The following is a 7997-nucleotide window of genomic DNA, read 5'->3' on the forward strand; positions in this document are numbered from 1 at the left end:
TCCGTATGAGCTGTCTCTACGGAACCTTTGAGACACCGGGCGCCCGGTGGCGCCCGGTTTGGCAGGTTGGCTGTTTGGCAGGTTGGCTGTCCTTGTTAATCTATCACTGACTGAATAGCTGTGCATGCTGTTTTTGGCGAGTGCATTGGCTTGGGATGTGGGGGTTGAGCCATTGGATGCCTGCTTCCACGTAACCTCGCTGGATACGGGAATGACAGAATCACTCGTGGTTCTGTTATGCCCTAACTGAATGACATCCCAATGATGGTTTAATTATAAGGTGTGTGTATCCGTATGAGCTGTCTCTACGGAACCTTTGAGACACCGGGCGCCCTCTCGTCGTAGCATCGCCTTATCACATGCGGGGCTCTGCCATGATTGACCTTTCCGTAGCTACTCTTGGGACTTTTATTGACAGAGTAAACTTAAATTTTTTTTCTGACGCTGAGTCAACAGAGGAGATTAATGTCGAGCTTACGACTGCAACTGACCTCCCTGTAAATTTAGATCAGGAGCGAGTCTACAGAGGAGATGGATGTCAAGCTTACGACTCCAACAGACCTCCCTGTAAATTTAGATCAGGAGCGAGTCTACAGAGGAGATGGATGTCGAGCTTACGACTCCAACAGACCTCCCTGTAAATTTAGATCAGGAGCGAGTCTACAGACGAGATGGATTTCGAGCTTACGACTCCAAAAGACCTCCCTGTAAATTTACATCAGGAGCGAGAGCTTCCCAACTCTTCAACTCCTGATCCAATCACTGAACCTAAAAAAAGGTTCGGTGGTGAAGCCAGGAAACGACTGAGTCGTCTCCTCAAGAGCGGAGTACGTTACGAAACCGCCTTGCACCAAATTCTTGAGCGGCGTACGCAGAATCTGCCTCAGGTGGAGAAACAAACCCCCATGAGCAGGTAAGCAAACGTTTACGCTCAAGTGATGATCCACCAAAACCAGATGCGAAAAAGCCCTGCTCGGTTGAATCTAAGGAATCGTCCGGTGTAGCTGACGTGCGAAAACCCTCATATGGGAAGGTTGTCGCAGGTATCAAGGTGAGAATCTTGCACCTTGACTATCCGACTACCTCATTATCGATGAAACAGCAGAGCATATACTTTGTGCCTGCCCCGCTGGGGACCGAATCAGGTTTTTAGAGTTCGGCATAACGGTAGTCTTACCATCTGACCTGAAAGACCATTCATCTTACAAACTAATCGGCCCGTCGAGAAGCTGGGTTTATTTGGTCGAGTGTGAATAGGTGTGAGCCAACATAAACCCTTGCGGGTAGCAGTGGAGGGTCTAATAGACCCACTCACTTTGGACCTAACCTAACTGAACCTAACCTCTTCCAACTCTACCGGAACCTATACCTATCTTCTGATGAATTGAATTATATCCGATACATATTTATATAAGATACCTCACAGAGGTTAGTCTTGCAGATGTTTCTCGTTTACCCAGCAGCAGGACTAAGCTTTCCATACATGCAATATATCCGCGTTGAAATTACCAGGTAGGCTGCTGTTTGGTTCGGATTTTTCCTGCACTGACGAGATGATCTACTCGATTGATTACAGCACTGGTTGAACGGTTAACATCTGCAAGACTCTGAGGTATTTTGCATAAATGTCTCTCGGATATATTTCAATGTCTGGCGTCATATTAGCCACGGAAATAGTTATTTTCTGGCAGGCATTCACCAGAAACTAGCGTGTGTGTACGTTGGGAGAGGTGAATGTTTCTAAATTTCATTTCGAAATATTTATGTTTTATATGTATGTATCTCTCCTCGATCCGGTCTTCATTATTTTCATTGTTATACTTCACAAGTTAGAATATTTGATGAAAAAACTTGTCAGCTTGTCTTTACTCCTTCATTCAGGTTAAGTGGAAGAGCAATTGAATGATAACCTGTCAACATGTAAATTGAACTTCGCCTTTTATCTTCATATAATAAATGAACTGTTCCTGATTGATTTGCTTTAAATGTATTAGAAGATAATAAAGACGATATTATTATTATTATTATTTTACAAAAAATGTGCGAAACTTCCTAAGAAAGCAAGAAAATCCACTTCAATATCGACTCTTCAAAGGGATGTGTGAATAGATCATGTACAGAAATTTCTCACAGATTCAAATTGGAAGAAAAAGTCCATCCAAAACAACTACTTTCAAAGATATGAACATCGAATTGTAGAATTATATTTTTCATTCAGTTCATATTCTAAAATATTAATTTTGAATAGGAATTATTTATCCAGGTGCAAAATATATGTCTTGTTGTTCGTTTTGGATAGGCTCTTTCTTTCAGTTGGGTTCTGAAAACATTTCCTGAGCATGACAGCAACATCTTATTAGATAATTCACATTAAAGTTGTTTACTTTTTGAAAGTTTTCTACAGTATTTGTGTAATGTTGTAGAAGTAGAAGAATAAATGGGTTTTTCCCTGAAATCAACCTTATCTGCGAAATGTTCTTTCCTCAATCCAAAATATTTGACATTTGAACTGGAGAAACAATAATAATTATAAATTTGAGAATAGACAGCTTTTATGGTTTTCCAATTCTTTTTATTAAATCGATTTCATTTTTAATTTTCATACAGAAGGTTATTTTTTTCGACATATACCAAATTTACAGCAGATTGTTACTCGACAGGATTAAAAATTATTGTTATTAAACTATTTGGAAGCAAAAACTAAGGTACATATTTGGTATGTATATTGTTGCGGTTTGTTATTGTTGACCAAATGATCATTCATTTTTCGTAAATCATCTATAGTTATTGACATACTCAGAACTTCCATTTTTCCGAAATTTTGTGTATGTGACCTTCAAAACAGGATCGTCTGGTATATAATATGGCTTCTCAATATCATTGAATTTCCATTGGAATTGAGTTCCTTTAATATGGATTTTAATTGTAAATGCTATCTAAAAATATAACAACAAACTTACCGCTTATATAGATTCAAGAAAATTCAATTTAAATGTCTGATATTGATGTCTATTGCAGTGAGTGATTTTATATCAAACATTATGCTATCACAATTTCATTTTTTCCATTGTTTTAAGTTTTCTTATTGATATACAATAATGCATGCCTTTAGAATATATTTTTCGAGTCTCTCACATTGTTTTCAATTTTCTTTGCTTTTTTGAATAAACTATACACAAAATTGTTACTATATCCACTGATTTGAAGTGATCCTTAAAACCAGAATGAATATTTAAAGGTATTTTTGAGAAAACTCTGCATTCTGCTGTGTTCACAATTTCTAGCCAAATTATCAATTCGACATATATTTCTGAGAACACAAGGCATCACAATTACTCGTTCAAAGCCATTCATCCATCAAATAGTTTATATTTCTACTGAAAGCACTTCAAAACATTGTTGGTTGCATGATTATTGGTATTTTTTATTTTAGTTTTAAGGTACAACAAAAACAACGTTGTAAAACCAACGTAAACATTTAAAACAAGGCCAATATCTCCATGATATATTTCGAAATGAAAGGGACAAAAGCTCGATCAACTCACCAGCCACGGTGACTTAGTTGAAAGAGATGAATCCCTCCGAAGGTTGCCTGAGTACTAGTCACCTAATCAACAATATAATCACACACAGTCACCTGCAGCTGACTGTCAGTCAGTTCATGAATGAACATATGTCCGTGACACCACCAAGTTTAGCTCAGAAAAACCATCTTCACGAACGATATAGCAAATTCTGACTTAGAATAAATTTTTGTGAACATAGAGGATGCAGCCGATATGAAACCGCTTCCGGTAGTGTCTCACAACATACTGTCCGAGACTGAAATAGCGAAAACTTGGTGGAGACGACGTCCACAGAATCAATGCGCGAATTTGGCTCCTGCGCCCCAGTCGGTCTTCTGGTGGCGGAAACCTGAATCATACAGTAGTCGGGAGGATGTGAAAGCCTTCGTCAAGGGTAACATCTCTCTTCCAGAAAAAGTCTCTATCATCATGTTTTTAGTATATTCAACATCATCAGATCCATATTATGTACAAATTTGTCGATTTTTAATCGGGACTGTTGGACACTTCCGAGATTCGTTGATGAAAAAGCTAGCCGAACTTCTCCTGGATCTTCACAAAAAAAAATTGGTAAAAAAAACTAATCAATACAGTTTATTGTATGATTTTCACTATGAAGGTTTTACAAAAACCGCGACACGTGTTTCGCTATACAATAGAATCTTCAAGCATAAACTGAGAGTTACTTCTAAATTACACCATATCATACTATAACCTAGTACCTATTCGTCTACCTGAATAATGAATCTACCTGAAAAGGTCAGGTATACCTAAAAGTATACCTGTAAATATACCTAACTATTTTTACCTGTGAATGAACAGAATCAATAATGGCGAATTATTCATTTCAGTTTGATCGTTCATGAGATGTTGAGAGTTTTTGAATTTGTTTATTTCCATACTCTCCAACAGGTTAAGTTTCAAACCTTTCTTCTGGAAATGGAGGGGTTTGTATTCATGGTTGAACTCATGTCCCTCCGAGATTAAATGACTGGCATGTGTGGAATTTATTTTTCCATTCCGAAAACTATATTTGTGTTTCTTTATGCGGTCTTTGAACGTTCTTCCAGTTTGACTTATACAGTGTCACCATTAAAGTGCGCACCATATGGAAAACTTTTTTTTCGAAAAGTTTCAATGAAGTTTAACTTCGGCACTTGTTTGTGCTTTAAATTTAAATTGAAATGATGCGGCCAACTGCGACCCACTGACGTTCAGTATTTGTCAAATTCAACTGTTTTTTTGAAAAAAATTGAAAAAGTGGATTTCTAGATCGAATTTAGCAAAAAGTTACTTGAAAAAGTTGTGTCTACGGCAATTTTATATCCATATACCAAATTTCAGGCAACTAGGATGAAGTTAACCTTTTGCTTATTTTTGACAGATATCCCCTTTATTTTAAAAAACAAGTTCGGTTAATTGTCATCAATTCATGTATACATAACAAACTCATCATGAAGTTTAACTTTCCTGATACATTTTTACTTATACGGACATTTTTAGAGAGAAATTAAAAATTTGCTATAAAAATTTTAACAGTAGTTACACCTTTGCTGTGCAGAAAATCCGAAATATTTGTAGTGGGTTGGCCTAAGTAGGTTAAGGTTCTATAACTTTTATTCCCTTCTCTTCGAATTGGGTAAACTTCTTTCAAAGCTTTGTACATCTTGTTACAAAAAATGTGAGAGTCTTCCACACGAGGAAAGAAAGCAATCAATTGAAAACGCATTTCTAAAAGAAGACAAATAAGTAACTTTCAGACACAAACTTTAAGAAAAATCCTTCTCGAAATATGTACTTTCACATAAACATTAAATTACACGAAAGAAAAATACTTTCGACACTGATACTTTTATATGAATACTGAATTATACAAAAAACAATTTCCTCTATTCAGTTTGTATTCCACACATTCGTTATGGAGTCGAATCTGATATGATTCACAGGATTCCTACACAGTCTAGTAAATGAAAGAAGTAAAATTTCACCTACATGGAACACTGTCATCTTCACTGTTAGACTTCCGATGTTTCGCTTTATCAGCTCTCCAGTACCAATGAATAACATAAATTTAATTCATATAATTATGTCTTTATGTCACCGAATGAGTTTGATCTACTCATGTCGTCGATAAGATCGTAATGACATTCATTCGGTTATTTGATCAAATTCCAGCCAAAAGAATCTTGTTTGAATTGAAAGGAGTATATTTATAGGAGAGGAAAGGTTTTGGCTATTTGTAACGGGTTAAATGTACGGTAAATGTTTTCTCCTTGAAACTTTGAGAAAATCACGTTTCAATTATCAATTCGACCATACCATCTCACCCAGTAAGTATTCGAAGAAACCAATTCTTAGTATGAAGAATCTTATTTTCCCGCTAACCTATAATAATTGAGGATATATGATACCCTGATTTGTTAAAAACATTTCCTAATTTATATTGAACATGGTATCGAATGTTTTCTTTTGGACTAATTTACCTGGACTATGGTAATTATTTGAATTGATGAATTTTCGATTTTCGATCTCGGATTGGCCAACGGGCTACTTAAGTGTCAGAGGGGCATGCGCGCTTATCACTAGACTTTTTCAAAATAGGCAAGAACGCAATTCCTTCTCCCGGTCGAGGTCAAAATTCCTTGTTCTCGAAGATCGTAGCTGGCAGCCATTGAAGAAAATTTTAAAGGGCTCGTGGAATAAAGAGTTTGTGATAACAACTCCGTTGGAGGATTATATTCCTTGGCCCGAGATTAGTGGAAATTATGCCCTATATTGAACTTATGATATTGTTGGTTGTGGCATTCCACTCTCTTATTGAGGATTAGAAAATTTTCATGTGAGTCGGCATTTCTTTTATTTCATTATGTTCACTTATTCACCAGGAAATGGGATTTCATATAATTTATTTCTCGTAGAGTTCGGAATTCATTCTTGAAATTCCATCGAATTTTTGCTGGAACGATTCCAAATTAGAGAAAAAGTAGTTGTTCAGTGTTTTTTTGGGAGATCGAAGGAAAGCAAAAAGGCAAAATTTGTGTCAAACCTACGATTCCTGTCGCCAACCGTGTTGCAGAGGAGAGAAAAAAAAACCCTTCCAACTCAGAAGGTACGTTGAACTACGAAAAATAAACCATTTCGTTGTTGTGCTGATTTAATGATATAATTTTTTTTGGCTATTATCAATGACTTCTAAATAACATCAGTGTGGAGACACTATAAAAGTCCGTCATGAGATTTGATTTTTCAGAAACAAAATATAGCAAATGTCACGTAATGTTTTTGTGGCGTATTTTTATGTTTCTTTTTACTTCCAGTCGAAATACTGAATTTCGATTCGAAAGAAATTAATTCAAACGAGTTGGCTCTATAATTTCTTGGATCTCTGGAATGTTCTCATGGATAATTTTTTTATTCTAATATTGTAGATATTTTTTTAATTCTTCTAATTAGGAAGCAAGGAAAACTGAACGTGATACTGAAAATCAAGGAGAATGATATAGGTGGTTTCTTTTTCAAATAGTTTATCAAGTATTGGTGCCACGTTCTGAGAGGAAATAAAAAATAAAACAGTCATGTAAATACAGGGTGAATTAGCTTTAAAAAAAACGTTTAGAAAGGATAGAAACTTTTATTTTTTTTAATTGTGCTAATCGTCTCATAGTTTTTTTGTCCTTCTATAATAGGATGGTACATACGGGTTGTCCCACCTTAAATTAAACTGTTGATGATTTTGTTGTACATATTTTACAATGAAGATAGCTGAAATTAGTTCATTCATGTGCTACCCATAGCTATCCATACGGGGATTACATAATAAAGAATATCGGAATATCGTCCAAGTTTTGTTCTTGACAGATGATTATTTTCCTAGGGTTTTTTTTTTGTACGGAACTTCAATCCAGAGTTTTCGACGTTTTGGTCATCGAAGATCAATCCATATACGAGGTTATCGAAGAGTTAATCTCACCTTCATACGGAACGGTTCATGGTCATCAGCACAAAAGGAAAGAAGCTACTCGGAGACTTCGATATCATCATTAGTCCACTTACAATTCAAGAACATTTTGCTCATCTACAATCACCGTGGGAATTCACGCAAGTTATTGCTTCTTTCTGTTGATTTATTTTAGTGCTTTCGTTTTTTTTATTGTAAGGCGGAAATTAAATGTTTTTATTATGATTTTTGAATTGCGCATACGCTTGAGCTCTCGCGACGCATTATAACTTTTACCGATCGTTTCTAACCGTGGTACCTACTGTTTGGTGCTTATATGTATATATGTCTTGTCTATTTGTAGAATAATCTTTTACAATCCCGAAAAATAATTATTGATCTACGATATCCTTTGAACTATATATAAATATATGATTTGTTTGTCTGGTCTAAAGTGTATAATCTACTTGCTGGATTGCTTAGACTTGTACCTC

The 7997-nt window shown here is 35.8% G+C and overlaps 1 long non-coding RNA gene across 2 annotated transcripts; it reads left to right on the forward strand.

Moving 5' to 3' along the window:
* Window positions 1–5803: 5803 nt before the first annotated feature.
* Window positions 5804–7790, forward strand: LOC141480052 (uncharacterized). 2 transcript variants are annotated; one of them, XR_012464132.1, is made up of 3 exons: window positions 5977–6405; window positions 6485–6675; window positions 7441–7790. It is a non-coding gene; the product is annotated as an uncharacterized lncRNA (long non-coding RNA). The 2 variants fall into 2 exon arrangements; XR_012464131.1 differs by lacking the exon at window positions 7441–7790 and having other exon boundaries at window positions 5804–6405; window positions 6485–6600.
* The last annotated feature ends 207 nt before the right edge of the window (window positions 7791–7997 follow it).

This window comes from Leptinotarsa decemlineata, unplaced genomic scaffold (genome assembly GCF_025532065.1).
Source record: "Leptinotarsa decemlineata unplaced genomic scaffold, Ldec_3_MD MMD2_P_RNA_scaffold_6, whole genome shotgun sequence".
Taxonomy (NCBI): Eukaryota; Metazoa; Arthropoda; class Insecta; order Coleoptera; family Chrysomelidae; genus Leptinotarsa; species Leptinotarsa decemlineata.